A 20,063-nucleotide genomic window follows, 5' to 3' on the forward strand; every position below is an offset into this window, starting at 1 on the left:
TGTCAATGGTGTTTACAAAGTTCCCGAGTCACAATTAAAACATGCTGTAATCCCCCTTCTGCCTTTTTTCCTCCTTGTAATGGTTTGCCTTAAAACTTCCCTTTCTTCTCCCTCAAATTAATATCTGCCAGCGACTTCCTTTGGATAGAACAGACTTGCCACATGAACCCACAAATTCTCAAGAAGCTTCTGCTCCACCTCTTTTTAATCCTGCCTTTGAAACCGTAGTGTAGCTAATCAGTGCTTCACGTAGCCCTCTCCTCCAAGCAGGAACTGGCAAAGGCCATTTGATGCTCTACTCTTTTCTCCTCTGCTGCCAGGCAAATTAAAATCAGAGTACATTGAGGATACACCTTTTAAAAGAATGAATGCACTTCAAGGGTCAGCAAAGAGCGGAATATAAGAATTACGAAAAACGTGCACCTTTCTTGCTGGACATCTACTAGAGTAAATTTGGTGTTGTTCAAAATCTCTGTACATGTGGCATTTCTATCTGTTTGACCATTGATGTCTAAGGGCGTGTTAAAAATCTAACTAGTAAAGACTTGATTTATCTTTTTCTTCCCATGATGCTATCTCTTGTGGATTTATTGGTAGAACCATTTAGAATCAAAAATTTTAAGGCAATGTCTTGGGGGGAAAAGCTTTAAATTATCTAAGGAAAGCAAGATCCAGGAAGAAAGTGACCACCTTAGCGTCATCTGCAAGGAGAGCGGAACCCCAGCACACTAAGCACCCCCAGGCCAACCACGGCCTTCCCTGCTCAGTGACCTGATTCCCTGGCCACATTTGGTTGGTCTGGGGAGCAAAAGCCATCAGTCCGTTGGCTTCCCAGTAGCCAATGACACGCCCTGACACAAGCGGATGGGCTAGACCAATCAGAAGCCCTCTCTCAGGAATCTGGACTAGGAGATACCCCAGGGTAAGAAGCAAGCAGAGCCGGCGATCCGCTTGCGGCTGCAGGGTGTAGGTGCTCTGCGTTGGGGCTGGGGCCTGTGTTTGCCTAGTGTGGGGCTGTCCGAGTCATTTAAATATTCATGTTAAAAAGGCCAATGCTTTTAAAGGCCAAAGCTGTGAGGAACCAGAAACCCTGAAGAAAACAAAACAAAACAAAACCGCGCTGTGGCAGGGAGTCTCCGAAGCACTAAGCCCCGCACCTGGGGTCCAGCATGGGGAGGCCCGGGGTGGCTTCCCTTGCCAACCCCTCCTGTCCCTGGGTCACAAGCCATGGACAAGGGACCCCTTTGTGGGAAGTGTCCCCAGTGGGCCCCTGTCCCTGATCAGCGAACCAAACCTACTTACAGATCAAGTGCAGGAGCCCCGACTTGTATCTGGTTCAAATCCCAGCTCCGCTACTTCCTAGCTGAGAGGCCACTGGCCAGCCACTCAGTTTGCTGAGCTTCTCGTTCCTTATCTGTGAAACAGGGGTACCCGTGGCTCCGGTTGTGTGGGTTGCTCTGGGATCGAGTGGGCGGGCCGGAGAGCCTGTCGCTCGGTGGTACCGTGAATGCCAGCTGGTGTGACTGCTCCCCTTCTTCACCACATTTTGCTGGGAAGAAGGATGAAGAGGAGCCGGAGTGACCCCCTGGTCTCCCACTGGAGCCAGCCAGGGGCACGTCTTGGCCTTGCAGCCCATGACTATGACCTTCAGCAGGTTATCCAGCCTCCCAGCGCTTTGGTGCCACATGGGGATGCTGGCTCTTGGGTCTGTGGTTAAGCAAGTTAATAATCACAACCTGTTTAACAGTGGCTGGTGCCAGGTGTGTGCTCAGTGAGTACTGTTGGGAGGTGTCCTCCGGCTCTCTGCAGAGCACCCCAGAGACCTCCAAGCTGCCTCTGAAAGCTCAGACCCTGTACGCATGCTGCTCTTTGGGAAGCTCCCAAGGCCCAGAGCTAGACACCGGCACCTCATCCATGCCGACCCAAGACAGTGCTCAGGAGACACGCTGCCGATGACAGTCATTTCCCAAGGTCTCATGGTCGTTCCCCTGGGCCCTGGCCGAGATGTTGGAGAATGCACTTGCCATCCATCATGCCTGTCATCAGAGACTGGGGCCTGGGAGGAGCGGGGCACTCAGCACAAGAGCATCAGCACTGTCTCCATCCCCTGATTCCTCAAGTGGCCGTGCCAGAGCCTCTGAGCCTCAGTTTGTGGCATCCCCTGCAGTTGGGGACTCCAGGCAGAACAAGGGTCTGGCCTTTCCTCCCCATGTCCTTCTTTCTGGCCTGAGAATGGGGAAGACAGAGTGTGATCTCTGGGACCTTAGCTGAGAATGGCCACTGGCCTCTGGTTCTGCTAGAAGGACGAGGAGAGCAAGCAGCACAGCACAAGACTGACATGGTGGCAGATGGTGTCCTCGGATGCCGAGTGGCCAGCTGTGCTCGTCCCACCAGGCTCCTTTCTGAGGGAACTTGGGAAGAGTCCAGGTCCAGGGGAGTTCATGAGGGCCGATTTTACCTGAGAGGCTGACCAGTGCCGTCCACGCCTGGAAGAGGTCAGCAGCTTTCCTGCCTCACACCAGCCCTCACTCCCAGCACCCACCCACGCTGAGTCCTCCTCGCAGCCTCTGCTTCGGGACTCCTCAACTGAGACAGAGGCTGAACCCACGGCCTCGGAGAGCGTGGCCCTGGGCAGTGGAATCACCTGATGACTCAGTTCCTCAGTTTCCCCATTTGAAACCTGGTTGTAGTAGTGGTATTGCCCTCCTGGTGCTGGTCTCAGGATCCACCAGGTCTCTAGAAGCATGTGTCCCCCAGGGACCGAGCACACACCTGCAGCATCTGCTGTTATTTGTTGGGCCAGTTTTTAGCCAGTTGGAGCCTCAGTTTCCACATGTTTAAAACAAGGAGACTGACGAAGAAGAATGCCCGTGCGCCGGCTGAGAGTTACCGAGAACTCTGGACGCACCAGCTGCTACGATAACCCGTGTTGAGAGCCTGCGTCCCCCCAGCTGAACTAGGGTGAAGGCTGCCATGCAGGCCTCGGCGGAGTCAGGGAAGAGGAGCACCCGACGTACTACAGACCAAAGTCCGTGTCTTCCCAGCTTACCTTTGCTGTTCTTCACCTGTTCTGCCGGGGTGGCCCCAGGCGGCACAGGCGCCGGAGGTCAGTTAGAGGGATATTAACCCAAACCCCGCTGGGAGCAGCTGGCCTCGTCTCACTGAATCCCGGCCAGGGCCCGGGGTGCTCGAAGGACATTGCACAGCTGGGGACCAGAGGCTCGTGGGATAAAGTTGCCAGCCGGACGTCACACAGAGGAGGGCTGGGCTGCGGGTCCGGGCTGACTGTGGCCCTGCGCCTTCCGTCTGGTCACTCTTCCTGAAGCGCCCTTGCGGGACCGGTGAAACAGGTCCTCCCACTCCACACGTGTGCTCGGGGAGGCACGGGGGCTTCCAGCAAGTGGAGCTCCCCCCTCATCCTCACTCCCAGGTGCTCCTGCCAGGGTTGAGGGGTGGACAGCTGGTCCTGGTCCAGGGGTCACCTTGGGGAGCCAGGGCCAGGCCTGGAGCTGCACGCACCTCCCGCTCCCCTTCCCACTCCAACGGCGAGTCCTCGCTGTGGGCTGCCACTCCCTCGTGTCCCCCTAGGTGCAGGGGCCCAGGGCACCTGGGTGGAGGAGCTAGGGCCTGGGGTAGGCCAGGGCTGGGTCCTGCTGCTTCTCATTGAGTCTGAGGCATCCCAGGATGCCCAGGGACACTCCCTAGTAGAGGCCACACTGAGAAAAGGGATAGGAGGGCCTTTCTGCCTGGAGAGGCCACAGAAGTCCTCTCTTCACAATATGAAGCCACCCTGTGGGCAGGGTCAGGAAACTCGCCTGAGCCAGCGTCCCTATTCCGGATCCTGCAGCCTCCACTCTGCAGAGAAGACTCATTCCTCTGGGAATCAGCGGCTCAGGGAGTGGGGGGACAGGATCCCAGCAGGTTACAGCATCTGCCACCTGGCCCATACCCTTTCCCCAGGCAGGAAGCCAGCCCACCTTCCGTGCTTCCTCAGAGGGCGTTGCAGAGAGAGACGGCCACACTGGCAGTGGAGGAGCGGAGAGCCACGGAGGCGGGTGCCGCTGGCCACGGGGGGCAGGTGTGTGGCAACCGAGAATTGGCAGGAGCAGCTAGCTGTGACCAACTCAGAGGCAGGGGGCTCCTCTGGCCCAGACCAGGACAGTCCAGGCAGAACTGTGACTGAGGAGCAGTGCCCAGCAGAGGCAGAGTATCCCAAGGGACTGGACACACAGGGGAGACCAGGCTGAAGGAGGGGCTCTGGCCATCTCTCCATCCTGGTCAGACCACCCACACCAGAGGAGAGGTAGTGCCCTTCTCCCAGGGCAACCAGCTGCCCCCCTCCCCCAAACAAGGCTGCTGCTTCCCTCTGCCTTCCCAGGGGTGGCTGTGCCAGAGTCCAGAGCTCGTCCTGAAACTCAGGGCGTGGCCAGCCACACCGGCCTCTTCACGTGCGAACCTGTTATTTCACTTCCATGGGACCTGTGCTAGCTCCTCCCGAGTCACTTTCTTCTATAAAATCCACCACTTACCAGAAAGAGGGGGAGCACTGTGGGCCATGCAGGAACCTGTGAAAGAAGCCCCACACCCCTAGATCGTGCTGAGTGGCCTGGGCCACCGAGCTCCCCAGGATGCTGTGCGCGTCAGTCACAGGCACGACCTCACTTCACGCAGTCCGTCTCCCCTTCTGTCACTACTACCTCCTGCCCCTGTTTTCTGCGTGGCTTGGAAGCTGAGGTCCCTGGATGGGGTTCAAACATCTATACGTTTTTATCAGCACTTGAGAAATGGAAGCTAGAAGTCTAAGGGGACTGCTGAGCAGAGATTGAGTGGCTCCAGGGGAGGAAGTCCGCGGGATGAAAGGGCGGGTGGCGTTTCAAAGGCTTCCTGGGAGTGCCAGGCTGTTCTAGGGGTATCTGGTCAGGAAAAGACGTGGAAATGTCAAGGAGAGAATGTCCGGGTGACCCAGGAAACGCTTAACCAAACGCGTGACTCCTCTCGCGTTGACTTGCCGGCCAGAGGGTCTTGCCTGTGGCGTGGGCCTGGCGGCCAGGCACGGGCTTCGCTGACCCGAGCAGCCAATCTTGCTTCTCCTTTTAATCTCTGCTCGAGGCCTCTGGTCCTTCGGGGTCCTTTGGCTGAGAGAAAGTGTTCTGTCTTCTTCAGGGAAATCCACATGAGCTTGACAGAAAAATGGAAATGGTAACCTAAGCGAACTTGGTTTCTCTGGTTAGTGTGCCTTTAATCTCCACTGAATCACCCAGCCCCCTGGGATTGGGTGGGAGGTCTCTGAGTCAGGAAGAGTTCATGGTGGTTTGAGGGGGCCTGCTATTTCTGGCCCCTCCTCTCCTGGGGCTCTTTGAGGAGCCATTCTTGAAATCAGACAGAAATGTCTGACTTCTTTCTGACAGTGACATTCAACAGCGATTTCTCCTTCCTCTTTGACGTGTTTCAAGATGTAGTAGTTCCTGCAAGCTATTTCCCTAATGGATCCGGAATGCAGACTAATTCCTGTGCCCTGAATCGCTTCATATGTCCCAAATTTGGAAATTATTCCACAGATTTAAGACTAGTTTTGCTAGGACTACAATTTAAAGTTTTGTTTAACAAACAGCCCCCTCATACACAAAAAGAAAAAGGTTAGGAGGAGGGGAGAGAGACACCGTGAACTCTGACCTGACTGCCAACTCTTTTTTTAATTCTACATTTGGGTAATAATCCTGACAGTGATAGCAAAACAAGAAGCAAGGGTTTATGGAGACACAAGCTTGAGCACCGTGCAAAGAATCTCACACCCAGAAGACGTGGAATTTTCCCCGTGCTCGAGTTGGGCATTGGTGCCCCAGAAGTGCCAGGGAATGCTCAGGACTGCACAGACCATCAGAGGTGGGTGTAGGGTGAAGTCCTCCTGGGTCAAGATGTACTAAAATCTGAGCTGTCCATGGACATCTGGAGGTATCCTAATGTGACACCGATGATGCAGAGACCCAAGTGACCCCTGCCCAAGGCTCTGGCCGTCAGAAAGCAAGAACACGGCACCCAACCCTTCCCACTTCTCCACCCCAGGGGCCTGTCCGGGTGTTAATCCAGGAGTAGAAGACATCACTTCTGTCCTTGGCCCTTTGGCTAAAAGCAGTCACATGACCACATCCTGCAGGGGAGGCCAGGAAGTGCAGTTCGTAGCCAGCAGGGGGTGCCCAACTGGACCCCGGCATCTGCTTCACATGGGTGGACTCCCTGGCAAAGGTCACTTGCTATCCACTCATGAGAACCCCAACCTTTATCTCAGACTTTAGGGGATCTTAGCATTGAGCGTAAACCCTCTCATTAGCATGAGGCAGGCAGATTCTGCACCCCATTTTCAGGGGAGGGATATGGGGTCAGGAAGCTCCCTGTTCCCTGCTTGCTTGCCCACAGGACCCCAGTTTTGTCGAGAGTAATAGAATCCAAGTGTGTGTCCCCGCACCAGGAGGGGACCCTGAGCGTAGGCTGGACTCGGTGATGTGCTTCCAGAGCAGATCCTGAAGCGGGGCACCAGGAGACTTGCAGTGGAGGAGTCGGGTGCCCACCGCGTGGCCCCAGGATGTGGCCCACCACCTCCAGGGGTGAGTCGAGGCTTCTCCAGGCCAGAGACTGGGACCTCCTGGAGGTCCTCGGACTCACCCGGCACCCAGCTCATATGGGAACTCAGCTGGGACAGGGGCCAGGACTGGTGGCCTTTCCAGGTGGCTGTTTGGCCTCTGAAGGCGACTCCTGCAATCCGGTCGTGGAAAAGGGACCTCCGTGCCGGCTGACACACATGCAGAGGGACTTCCTGCTGGAAGAATCCACCCCTCCGGCATATTCCCAGTAGTCACAGTGGCCTGAGGGCACTGGTCACTACCAGCACTGCCCTGTACTTAAAACTTGCCCAAAGGGCAGCTCTCATGCTAAGGACCCGCCTCACCCAACAAGGATAATCAACAAGGCAGGGGAAGCTTCGGGAGGGCGGGTTTTTTGCGCGTAGATCAGAGATGGTTTCGTGGGTGTGTACCAAACCCGGTAAGTCGTGCACGTGGGCTGTGTCCAGCTTTTTGTACACTGATTAGACCTCATCCAGGTGGTTTTCAGAAGGGCGAACGGCCTGAGAGAAGCGCGCCTCCCGCGTGACCTCCTCAGGCCTGCTCTGTGCTCGGCTCCAGCTGCAGCTCCCAGGTGCGCACCAGCAGGACGCCCGGGCCTCTGATTAGCCGGGTCATTTGTCTCCTTCCAAGGGCAGTGCAAGCTGATGCACTGCAGGGCCGGAGGGCTTGGGTCTCCTCTGCATGAATTAAGCATCCCTCTGCGGTTCGCAGAGGCGAGCGCTGTGCCCTGCGCCCGCTGCACTGCTCACTCCAAACAGCTTCCCGACAGCATTCCGAGCGACGTCAACAGGGAAGGACGAGCACCCCGGGGCCCTGGCTCCCCCAAGGTGGTCCTTCCGAGATTCTGTGGATTGCATTTGACTGAACTGGGGAGAGTGCTGTCACCTACCAGACAGATGGTGCTTTTTTTCTAAAATGAGGCAACAAGCCCTGATGGCTTCCAGGGCTGCTGCTCACGTGCTGGGAGGGGCAAGAAGTCGCTCCGGGCTTCTCAACTGACTCTTTGGGAGGACTCTGAGAGACCTCCTGCCCCACCCTGAGCCAAACATCCCTACTCAGAGCTCAGAAGTGAACGAGAGCATGATAACAGGCATGGCCATTAAGGTGACAATCCTGCTGTTGGAAATTCTCCGAAAAGAATAACTGATGATATAATCATGAAAGATTGAGCTCCGAGAGTGAGCATCATGCAGGAGGCTGTTGACGGATGAGGAGCTGCGAGCCAGCTAGACGCCCGGCAGCAAGGGGTTGGCAGACGCCAGCCCTGGGGACAAATCCCGCCTCCTCCTGGTTTTGAAAATACAGTTGTATTGTTGCTCAGCCTTGCCGTTCATTTGCACGTCCCTGTGGCAACCTCCAGGCAGCACCTGCAAGGATGGGGCCCTGGGGCGGGCACCCGTGGCTCCTCGCACCACACGCATTGACCATCCGGCCCTTTTCAGAAAATGCTTCTGACTCCCGCTGCATACTGACCAGGAAACTCGGGTGTGCCGAGGGTGAGGACGCAGTCGTGGCTCTGGAGAGCACAGGGGCATAGGTGGGGTTCCCTGGGTCGTGGCATCTCTCATGCTTCGGAAGAGCAGAGCTGTTTTCTAACTTTCCTACGACGGCCTTGCAGCACTTGCAGAATCACAAGTGACAAAACAGGAGCAAAAGGTTCTAGTGACAACAGCATGGAGCCTGAGCCTGCGGCCATCCTGCCCTGAGCGCCCCGTCGCATCTCCTCCGAGGACGCCACACACTGGAAGGCCCAGGTGGCCCCAGGTCCTGGTCTGCTCAGTTGCTGGATCTGTACATCAGCCTCCTGCACCTTCCAAATCCCAGCCGACTCCTCTAAAGGACACACACACACACACACACAACAGGGCTCGGGCCTCTCTGGGGACGAGGGCTGCTGGGGTGTGGAAGGAAGCTCGCCTCTCTCCTGGGGGGTTGTGCCATCCACCATGAGAGCAGCAGTTGGCTATTTGGGAACATTTATCTATTTAAATGTAAGGAACATTTAAAACTCTGTTCCTCTGTGGCTCTGGCACATTCCAAGGGCTCAGCGGGTGGTTGGTGACGGTGCCATTGGATGGCCCCATACGGAACGTCCACGTCCTGGAGGGTCCTGGACAGTGCTGGTTTAGAGAAGCACTGTTCACATTCCGGCACCTGGATGCCCACATCTCCACAGCTCCTCAGCCAGAGCAGCGCTGCCCCACTGCCCAGCCAAGGGAGCGGGCACTCCTGCTGGGGGGCTGAAGGGCCCCAGGTCACCCCCTCGGGAGAACTGGATCTGGGCTTTGAGTCCAGCCTCCAGAGCCACAAAGGATGGTGGGGCAGGAGCTTGGCAGCCAGGGGAAGGAGCCAGTGTGAGGGGCTCGAGGAGCGTGCAGCCCCCGGCAGAAGAAGCCCTCCCCGCTAAGCATGAGTCCGTGCTGACGTAGATAAATGATCGACAAACAAATGGGGAGAGGAGACCCCCAGGCAGAGGAATCCCAGGTAGGGGTGCAGATGCTTCACCCCAGGAGTGGAGCTGGAGGCCCGGCTGCCAGAGTGCGGTCCACACAATGACCTCCCCACAAAGAGCTGCCCAGGAAAGCCGAGGACGGGGACTTTACAGAGGAGAAAGCTGCAGATGCGAGCCCAGCCGGGCCCAGGCCCGCACCAACAGGGACAGCGTGGACCCTGCATGGTGGGCCTTCCAGTCCCCACCGCCCGGCCAGCCACGGGAAGGACGAGCAGACCCGGCTGAGGGACGTCCTGCAGGGCACCCAAGCAGCCCTCCAGATACTGCCGTGGTCAGAGACCCGGGAGTCAGAGGCCGTCACCCGGAGGAGCCCATGGGGACAAGATGACGGCCATCACGGGGGCCCGAGTGGGCCCTGGCACAGAAGAGGGCTAGAGGGGACGCTGAGGAAATCTGAGTGAAGCGTGGGCTTGGGTTAATGACGACCTCGGATATTGAGTCACTAGATATTAATGATAAGGGCACCTGGGGGCAGGAAACGCCTCCTGTCTCTCTCCCTCCTTTTGTTTTTTATTTTGTTTTATTTTTTGGAAATCTAAAACTGTTTTAAAGGCAAAAAACTTTTTAAAAAATATGGAAAATAAAAAAAAAATAAGAATTGGCTTTCCAGACTGCTCTCCCACACGTGGAAGCGGAAGCGGCCAATGGGGAACGTGGCCCGGGCGGGGCTCCTGGAAGCCTGGGTCTGGGCAGCCAGGGATCCGAGCTGCACCCCCTGCCATGCCAGGCAGAAATCCAAGGCCAATCTTAGAGGAACGAAGCCCTGGAGGAGCTAAGCGAGCTGGTGGAGGACGGAAGGGGTGCTGTGTTCCTGGAGCCTACCCTGTGGCGAGCTGGCCTCCCGCCCCCGCGCTCTGAGCACCCCGCCCTGTTCCTGGTAAGCCACTCCGTCCGGGACCCGCTGGCTGTTTCTAGTGTTGCCGTTGGGCCTTTGGACATCTTATCAGATGGGCATGGAGCTTGGCAGGGGCGATGGAGCCGCGGCCAACAGTGCCGCCCACCGCACGCTCCCCTCTTACCAGAAATGAAACCCATCCCTCCAGCCAGGCATTTCTGCGTGGGGATCTGACTTCCTGGCACTCCCAGAACCTGGGCAATGGCGGCCTCACCGTTTGGCCCTGCAGCCCCCAGCCTCATCTCCAAAGAGCAAACCCCGCTCATCCCAGAGCCGCCTCAGCGACCCCTGGACAGTGTGATGAGCCGGGGACACGGCTTGACTCAGGGTGAATGTCCTGAGCTCCGCCAGGCCCCACGAGGGAATTTTCGAGGGTTATTGTCCTGTTCATCCGAAGACCCTAGAAATCCAGGCAGAACAAAAAGAACTTTCTCAGGTGAGCAGCTGCTGTCCTCTTGAGTGCCAGGCTTCCTGGCGTTCACTCGCCAGGCAGAAACCTCCATCCTGTGCTCTGGGGATTGGAGGACTTTGCCCAAGACGGGGTGGTGAGTGAGAGGCAAGACCAGGGCAGGCTCCAGCTGACCCAGCTCACTGCCCCACAGGCAGCGAACGCCAAGCGGAGGAGAGCGTCCTGACCCGCCTCCTCTGCAGTGCCCTAGAGCTGCCAGTCGTGGGAACGGCTACCCCGACAGGGTCACCGTCCCTCAGGTTGCATCCCCCTGCCCCACACCTGTGATCTCAGCACCAAGGAGCACCCAGCCTGGCCCTCCTCAGCATGGACACGGGAGGGTTAGGGTTAGCATCCCACCAACCAGTGCAACAGGTGCCCCTGAAGTGAGGAAAAGCATTGGCTTTCACATAGGCCAAGTGTTTTTTGCCAAGGTCTGTCTAAGGGTGGTAGAACTTAGGGTCTGATTTAGAGAAGTCCAGCGTCCCTAGTGTGACCCGCGGCTGCTGACGGCCCGAGGCTGGCCCTTGAACCTGGGCAGGCTCGCTCCTCCCCCTCCTCTGCCGGCTCTAGCCACATCCCGGCCTTGCTTCACCGTGGCTTAGGAGGGAGAGCCTGGGATCTCGGGCGGTCTGCAGTCTCTAATCTGCCACTTAACCTGCCTGGTGCAGAGCCCGTAAGAGCCCTCCTCCAATGTGTCCCTGCATGTGCCACGTTGACTGTTTGGGTTTGGGGGCTATGATTGATGTAAAATGAAACGAACATCTTAGATCTGTGGCTTGAAAATTTTCTGTCCATGTGGGAGCCGTGCATACCTGGGGGGCTATTCCGTCCCCCCAGACTTTCCCTCAGGCCATCCTGACCCCAGAGTGGCGACTTCTGGCATGACCAGAGCAGATCGCCTGTTCTGGAATGTGCCCTGCTGGCTCACAGGGTAAGTGCTGTTGATCTCACATTGTTTGGCTGGGCATTGTGCTTCTGAGGCTCTTCCGTGTGTTTTGGTTATTCTTTTTGTTCTGAGACATTTCACACGTTCAGAAGAGAAAACAGTGTGAGCGGCACCCCTGCACGGAAGCATCCAAACTTAGCCTGAGTCAGCACACCTGGCTGCTCGCAGCCGCTGCAGGAAAGGGACACAGTCAGCCCGGGCCCTCTGGGTCCCCCCGCCCCGTCTGCCTTCCCGCTGCCTTCCCCAGAGTTGGCCGCTCCTCTGAAGTCCAGGCATAAGCCTCCTCTCGGAGCGTTCCCATTTACAACAGATGTGTGTTTCCATAAACAATACGCGGCACTGTTGTTTTATGTGCTGTTGAGTGTTTACAAGTTCAGTCACGCACCGCATGATGGAGCATGACAGACTTCACACGTGACGGTCCCATCAGATCACCCAGGCTGGAAAGGTCCTACCTCCACCTGACGTCACAGCTGCCGTCTGGGCCCAGCTCACCATCGCTGGCTGTTCTGATGCTGGTGTAAACACACCCGCTGCCCTGCAGGGGTGTGGAAGCAGAGCCACCTGCAGCCCTTAATGCCCCGGTGATAATGGTGACAATGAACAACATTTACCGCCCAGCCCTGCCCAGATCCCAGATCTGTGAGCAATCCCGGGCTGCTTGTTAGGTGGCAATGGTCCACTAGAACCCCTGTCAGGTGAAGGACTCATGCCCAGGTCCTCACCCTGAGGGATTCCTAGGGACCCGCCCAGGCTAGCCGGGTGTGACAGTGGCTCAGACGCTCAAGGTGTCCACGTCAAAGGCACAGGGTGGCTGCTACTCTTTCAGTGCTGACCCACCTGAGCAGCTTTACAGAGACTTGTGATGGCACTTCAGCATGGTACCCACAGACTGGCCAGGGCCAAAGGGATGCAGGACACTGACAGCCCAGCCGGTGCCCCTGAGTGGAGAAGACATCCCCAAGCCTCCGGGGACGCGGGTTGGTGGGGAGGCACCAAGCTGCCTCCCACGCACACAGGGTGCTGCTGGTCCCAGCAGACTGAGGTCGCCTGGCAGGAGGGCCCTGAGACCCCACAAAGGTGCCCGTCACAGAGACCGTGACGGGGGCTCTGGCCCAGCCTCCGTCCCAGCCGTGCAGACTCTGAGAAGGGAGTGGAAGGTGCAGGGAGGAGCCCGGTCCCTGAAAGGGGACAGAAAGTCCAGTGTGGAAAGGCGGACGCTCTGCAGGGAGCTGCCAGCCACCGAGTGATTTGATTTGTTCCCTGACTGGGACTCCAGGGACATCAAAGAGGCCCAGCTGCCTCAGAGCACAACCAGAGCGTGGGGACAGGGGCCAGGCTGCTGGAACCCCCAGCTCAGAAGAGGCCCCCCGAGCTTCCAAGGAGGGACTGGAACGCTCTCGTCCCATAACACTCCTCTAGGACACTGCCCGCCGCCCCCGTCACCGTAACGGTCACACCACCGAAGCCTTAGCCCAGTGCCAGTGTCCCAGGCATGGAGTCGGAGTCTCCCTGGAGGCCTCTGCGTCTGTGGAGGAGCCGACCAAGCCGAGCGGGTTTCTGCCAACCACCCCTGGACAGCTGCTGTCATTCGGGCAGCTCTGAATTCACACCCCGCTTGCCTCCCAAGCTCATTTGTAAACAGCGTCTCGTTCAGGTGACTTGACAGGAGACGAGATGCGCCACCCAGGTGAACAGACCCACCCGTGACGCCCGACCCTCCCCACAGCTGCCGGTGGCCAGCAGGAGCCAGAAGGAGGCTTGCGTGGCAGTGGCGGGTCTGGGGCCAGCACCGCCTCTGGGACCCAGCCGCCTGCCTGTGCCCTGCCAGTTCCTCAGGCCTCAGGAACCGGGAGGGCGGAGCCAAACCTGTCTTCTGTGTCCCCCACCGTCTGCCACCTGGCCTCTGAGGACAAGCACCGCCTAGTCCGCCCAACGAGGGGACTGTGAGCATCCCAAGTGTGGGATCAAAAGATTTAGGCTGCTTTTTATGGAAAAAATCAAAATATTTGTTAGAAGTCAAAAAGTGAGACAAGGTAGTTTTAAGTAGTTGGAAATAAAATACTATATAAAGGATAGAAATCCTTGATGCAGATGGTTGTCCAAATTAAAACAAATCTTAATCCCAAACCGTTCTCAAGAGTGTTTCCCAGCACTTGACAAAATAGACTCAAAAGTCACAAAAGAGGACCCAAAAATGTTTTCAGAAGTTGTTAAATTAGTACACGTTGTTTAAAGTTCCAACTGGCACAGAAGAGCCTGCATGCCCACGGGTACAGTGTGACAACCCCACATGCGTGGGCCGTGCCCACACCCAGCACTGCCTCTCGACCTCAGCCACCACCTGTCCCCGGCCCGGCTTCTGGGCTGGTGAGGTGCGTGCTGGCGTGGCCATGCCCTCCTGAGCCGTGCTGGCCTGCAGGAAGCAGGGGTGCAGAGGTGGGCAGGATGACGGGAGGCTGGGAACCTGAGAAAGCAGAGCAAAGACCCGGTGCTGTGAGTGGGGCCTGCTCTCCAGCAGGAACGGCCCACCCCTCCGCAGTCCTCAGGGGAAAGGGACACTTGGGAACAGCAAGCCAGCGGAGAGCAGCACCCGCGGCTGCCCCATCAACGTGGGCTCCCAGCCTCCCCGGCACTGGGCCCGCGTGTTTTCCCCGGCACTTGGGTCGTCTAGACGCGGCCTGGCCATGCCCGAGCACGCGGAGCGCGGCTGCCGGGCCTGACGGCTCTGCTGGCGCAGCCCGGGCTGAGTGATTGGCGCCAGGACCTCAGGGATGACAAAGTGCTGAAGCTCCCGAGACAGCCGTATCAGATCGTGCGGCTGCCAGCTCAGGGTTCCCAAGCGCGGCAAGCGCATCCGCAGTGGCGATGGAGAGATAGGAGGCAGACGTGACGGCCTGCGGGCTGGCCAGGCGCGTCCTCGGGCGGGGAGTGGTCCCTCCCCTGTGAGACCGTGTGGGTGGTAGAAGAACCTGGACCGGGGAGAGAAACACCCAGTTCTGTCCACAGCCAGAGGATGAGAGGTGCCACCACCGAGTCGTGGGGAGCAGAGGTGCCAGTCTACAAGGCCCCACGTGGGGTGTGGGTCCTCCTGTGTCCCAGCCTGGACAGGTGTGGACAGGGGGCTGGGTGAAGCAACGGCAGATAGAGGGCAGATGGGCAGAGTGAGACAGATGGATGACGGACAGACAGGCAGGAGAAGGGATAATACAGAGGAGGAGCTAAGGTCACGGGTGGGAACAAGGACATGCCCGTCAGGGACGCTGGAGCAAGAAGTGGGTGTCTATTTTGAAGAATGACTGCTCACTCTCAGGTGTGTGCTGGCAAGCATACAGACCAGCGGGGCTCCTGTGAGCGCAACTGTGCCTGCCGAGGAGGGGTGGCCACTTCCATCCTGACCTCAAAGACCAAGCAAATTGGCGTGAAAGAGGGAAATCAGATAAGGTCCCCGTTCCTGGGGGGCTGTTGTCTGCCAGGCTCTGGACTCGGGGCGGGGGTGTTCACCGTCAAGTCCAGGGCCCACCAGCCACGCGCAGCCCTTCAAATGTAAGTGGTTAAAATTAGATGGAAGCAAGAAGTGACGTCAAGAGCCTCAACAGCCACATGTGCACCCCAGGGGTGGCGCAGAAGGCTGCCTCCATTCTGGGAGTCAGAGTCTGAAGACAGATCAAGACAGGATCCCAAGACGGAGCCCAAAGTTGTTGTGCGACTCAGTGGGAGTAAGGACACTCCCATGGAGCAGGGGCAGGGCAGGTGAGGGTGCAGGCCGTGCCCCATCCAGCAGCCCCTTCCTGGGGAGCCTCCATCCTCCATCCTCCTGGGGCTCCACAGAGCCTGGTGGAGAGCAGGCACCGGCCAGCTAACCCACCCACGCAGCACGAAGGGTGCTTGCAGCTAACTGCCTCCTGTCCACCCGCCTGCGACCTAGCGCCCCCAGGTACGGGGAGGCTCCGGCTTTGCACGTGGCACTTCCTCCTGAGCCCCCGTCTACGTGCACGTCCCACAGCCTCTCCCCAGCCCACTCCCAGGCCACCACTGAGCTGTGCCCAACAGAAGGAGATGCATGGCAGTGCCACCTGATTCCGTCAGCAGCTTGGGGACCAGGCCCAGCCTGGCCACAGCCCAGTAGTGGCCACAAGCAACCGAGACCCTCTCACCCACTCCACCTGGACCCAGGCAGACTCCCCATGGTCTGTTTCCTGTCAATGTCACCAACTTCCAAGACTGAACTGAACCATGTCATTCTGTCCTTCCAGTGTCTGTGCGTGACAGAGGAACCCATGGTGGCCCTTGCCGCATGAGCCCCTGTGACCTTGAGCTGAAGAGCAGCGTGGGTGAGAGCCCACCTGTGTCACAACCCTCTAGACACAGCCCTCTGCTCTGCTCCTCTCCCCAGGCTGCCTCGTAGGGTTGTGTGTTCTGAGCTGGACAGCAGGTGCCAGAGCAGGTTCTGCAGGGAGTGGAAGGAGCTGGAGAGGGACAGAGGGAAGGAAGAAGGAGGGGTGGATGAGGGGGAGAGAAGGAGGAAGAGAGGAGGAAGAAAGAAAGCGTCCAGGATGGCCCAGCCACTGGTGCTCCAGGCCCTGGCGGATGCTCCTCGGGCAGGGAATGTGCACGCAGGGGCAGCACGGCCCCGAGCTGGGGCTGGGCAGCTCCTGCAGAAACAGGACTCTGCATCCACAACACGGCACCAAGACGTGGCAAGGATCCCTCCTCAGGGCCCAGGAAGGAAGGCCCTTCTCTGAGGTCTCATCCTTCTAGAACTTCAAGAGGAGACCGTTTGCCCCCAAAGTGAAGCAGGGAGGAGGCCTGGTTCTAGGAAGGAGCCAGCGGGAAACGTCAGGGACCTGTGGCTGCAGAACCAGCAGCGAGGCAGTGGGGCAGGGCTGGGGGCTCGGCAGCACTCCAGCCCTGAGCCTGGGGTCCCTCGTGAGAGCCAGAGCAGGCAGGAGCAGGGCCCGGAACGCATGGCTCAGCAAGCACTGGGTGGCAGTGAGCATGGAGAGGCTGCTGCTGCATTTAACAAGGACAGGGCACTAACGCCAACGAGGCCCCACCAAGAATGCACTGGAAGAAGATGTGTGCCAACTCGGATCTAGGTTGGACGGGTGTGGAAGAAGCAAGCCACACAAGGCCGCTGGTTGAGGCACCACGTGAAGGACGTGGTTTTTGAAGAAGTCCCTGTTATTTGACATAAAATTCTTCAAGAAATTTCTCCTAAGAAATCCTCTCATAAATGTACCAATAACCATACGGGGTTTCCTCTGCAGCACCATCTGTCAGAGCAAATGATTGGAAGCAAACCAAGTGTTCACCAATTGGGGATCGTTAAATAAACTGTAATCCAACAGAAAACCCTAACGGCACTGAGGAGGGAAGGGGCCGGCATTTAATCACAGGAGCGAAAAGAAGTAATAAAACAGGAAGTAAGGTCATTTCCCATGTTTTATTATAAAGAAATAAAAATAAATAGTTTGTGCTTGATGAGCACGGAAATGTGCCCCCATCTCCCAACGCGCTGCTCCTGAGCGCGGGGGTGGGTCCCAGCATCACACGTCGCATTCCACTGGAATCTTTAAGACACACTGCTTGTCACTTGTTTAGGTAACATAATTAGCATATTACAGATTAAAAGAATATTACGGATTGAAAGAAAATTTAAGAAAATCAATCCTGTTGCACGTGCATAAGACTTGATCTTGCTTTACAAACATGTATTAATTTTGCTTTGACTGAAATGCCAAAATTGTCTTTGAAACTTGGCTGCTGATCTTTGCAGGGCTTTAGAGAAGAGTGTTGCAGAACTTCTCTCCCGAGCCCAGTTTCTGCCAGCCGTGAGGCACAGTGAAGGTTTGCTTTGGAGAGCGCTGGGAGGACTGGCCTCCCCGTGTGTCCTGAACCGTCCTGAATTGGGTTCAGGTGAAGAGGTGGAGGGCCCAGGGGCTGTGCTCATCTGCAGGGCCGGATTCCAGGGCCCCACCCATGCCAGGAAGGCGCTGCACCCTGACCTGGGCCCCGCGCGCTAGTAGGAACCTACAGCTGAGCAGAGCCTGTGGGGAGGGAGGCCCTGAGGTGGGAGCCCCCCTGGAAAGTCACTTTCTCTTCTCGGGCACAGGGCCACTTCCCACGCACCCCCCTCACCCACGCTCCCTTGACAGTCTCACTCGGTGGCCCAGTCTGGGCTCGAGCTTGTGGGCTCCAGATCCTCCCACCTCGGCCTCCTAAGCAGCAGGACGGTGGTGCGGCCACCCGCCTGGCCGCGCTCACACTTCAGGAGGTCCTGGGTCTTGCTTTCTGAAAGGACAGCCTGAAACCAGCATGCCTCTTCCTGCCAGAAAGATGCATCCAAAACAGCGACATTTCATGTCACGGCCACGCACGTTCCACCAAGTCGGGAGTCAGCAGTGGGGCCCCATGGGTGTCCACACAGAAACCACCTGAAGCTCCCCCAGTCCTTCATGCACACGCACAGACACACACGTGCAGCCGTGCACATGCACGCGAATGCACACACAGGAAGTGAGTCACACATTCACATTTGCCAGGTTCAGCGTGCACCACGATCATCACAGGGAGCAGAAATCCAAAGGGGCTGCAGCGTTTCCCAGATGAAGGCTGTTTCTGCCGATGGCCTGGAGCCCCAAGGGGCAGGAAGGACTCTGAATCACACTTACTGCCTCACCGGTGTCATCTGCCACCATCTGCATCTTCAAGCTGGGCCAGCAACACCTGCAGGCAAGGAGTACTGCTGAGCCTTGTGGATGGGCCAATGCCTGGGACACAGAGCAAGCTGCAGCAGGCCATGGCCTCACGGAGCACACGGAAAAGTCTCCGGACCTCTGTCCACTATGCACAGGCCACAGAATGTTGTCACTTTGTTATCAGAGTCTAGGGATCAACTCTATACACAGTCAGAGACCCACAGTGTTCATCACTCACTATGCACCAAAAATTCCGGTTTTCCTCCAATGGAATTATACATTCAGTCCCATTTAAGTCCAGCTTGGCCACGTGACTTCGTTGGCCCAGCGAAACACAGGCAAAAACATTCGCCACTTCACAAACCAGCCCTGGTTCTTCCAGCCCTTTGCCCTTTGCTACCAAGTAACAATGTTCCCTGCTGTGAGTTCCAGGATGGGCTGCGAAGAGCAGGGGGACCTACCTGGGACTGCGGCATCAGCCAGCAGCGCACGTGGTTGCCGGCAGTCTCTGAGACCCAGGAGGCACATGCTACTGTGGCACAACCCAGCACACCCGAGCTCTGAGATGGATGAGGCTCCGGAGTCAGGAGCCCAAGCGCAGGAGGCCCTACGGCTCTCAGGCATCTGCACACGATCACAGGCTCTTTCCGAGAGGCCGCTCAGGGCTTCCCTGCTCCGCTTACCCTTGGCTCAAGATCTCTGTGTAAAGAGGCCACCTGAGTGAGGCGGACGGGCACTCTCACCTGTGTCCTGAGCCAGGACACCCGAGCCGACGCACAGCCCAAAACAAAGGCCATCATCTTCCCAGGTCCAGAGGACTGGCTTTTATCCCCCTTCCCTTCTGCGATGCGCTGTTTGGTTTTGTTTGAGAGACACTTGCCTGTGTTAAAGTAGGAAATCTACTCAGCCATGTTTTCTGTGCCTGCACGTGTGTGTGACTCACATAAACACCAAGAGCACAATTAGCTTCGCGCATGGCTGGACCCAGCACGCGAACGATGCCCCCGGGCCGGGTGTTGCTCCCCAGCTCTGTCCTTCTCTGTTGACGTTCTCAGGCAGAAACTGCCCTCGTGGAGGCAGAGTGGCTGCCTGAAGCTCAGGCTTGCATCCTGTCCCCTGAGCCACCTAGCCCAATGCAGAAACTTCTTCCCCCATAGTCCATGGCCACTGGGGCTCTTGGGCTTGCGTGGGTCCTGTGTCCTTCCCTGACCCCTGTACTGTCAAGGGGGTGCAAGGTTGTTATCGGACTGGCCAGTCTGATCCTAGACCCTTCCAGACACAGAAGTAAAGGAGCCCCCTTTAGGCCAATGTGCTGGGGGTGGGGAGTGGACCCCACAGGAAATGACAGTGCAGCTGCTGAGCTGGCAAAACAATGGTGCCAGCTGCGTTCCTGAGGCAGGGCTGCCCCTCACGGTGGTTCCTCTGGCCTCTGAGGGTGTGGCGTGGGCCATCGCTCACCCCCGTGGTGTCAGAAGCCGTGCCTGGATGAGGTCTGAGGCTGCCGACACTTATTTCCTCCCCACGTATCACAGGGCTAGAGACAGCTGTTTCCCAGACTCCTGCCTCCAGGGTTCTGTACGTTCTACCCACGAGAAACCCCAGCAAGGCCTGGCAGGCAGAAGGCCTCCTCCACTCCCTGGACACAGGGCCTGTGAGGCCTTGGCAGGTGTCAGTTTCTGCAGCCACCTCTGTGTTTCCATGGCGGCCACACAGACCGGTGCTGGGAGGCAGCTCTAACTGTCCACAGCAGCAGCTCTCTGCCCTCTGGATGGCGGCACCAACCTGTGATCCTCTTTCTGTGGGGGCCAAGTGCTGGGACTGGAACCCACAGTCTCGTGCACACTGGGCAAGCGCCCTGTCACTGAGCCACAGCCCCCGCCTGCTTCAGGATCCAAGACTGGGAATAGAAGTTCTCTGCGTGCTGGGCTCCACAGGAGT

General features: G+C 57.7%; 1 protein-coding gene across 1 annotated transcript in view; it reads right to left on the bottom strand.

The window, feature by feature from the left end:
- Positions 1-5,010: 5,010 nt before the first annotated feature.
- The window catches only part of FOXC2 (forkhead box C2), a 48,111-nt gene continuing 33,058 nt past the window's right edge, over positions 5,011-20,063 (bottom strand). The window contains exon 4 of the mRNA XM_079119629.1: positions 5,011-5,178. The gene's annotated coding sequence lies outside the window, so the exon portion shown is untranslated. The remainder of the gene's footprint in view (positions 5,179-20,063) is intronic.

This window comes from Sciurus vulgaris (genome assembly GCF_902686455.1).
Source record: "Sciurus vulgaris genome assembly, chromosome: 17".
Taxonomy (NCBI): Eukaryota; Metazoa; Chordata; class Mammalia; order Rodentia; family Sciuridae; genus Sciurus; species Sciurus vulgaris.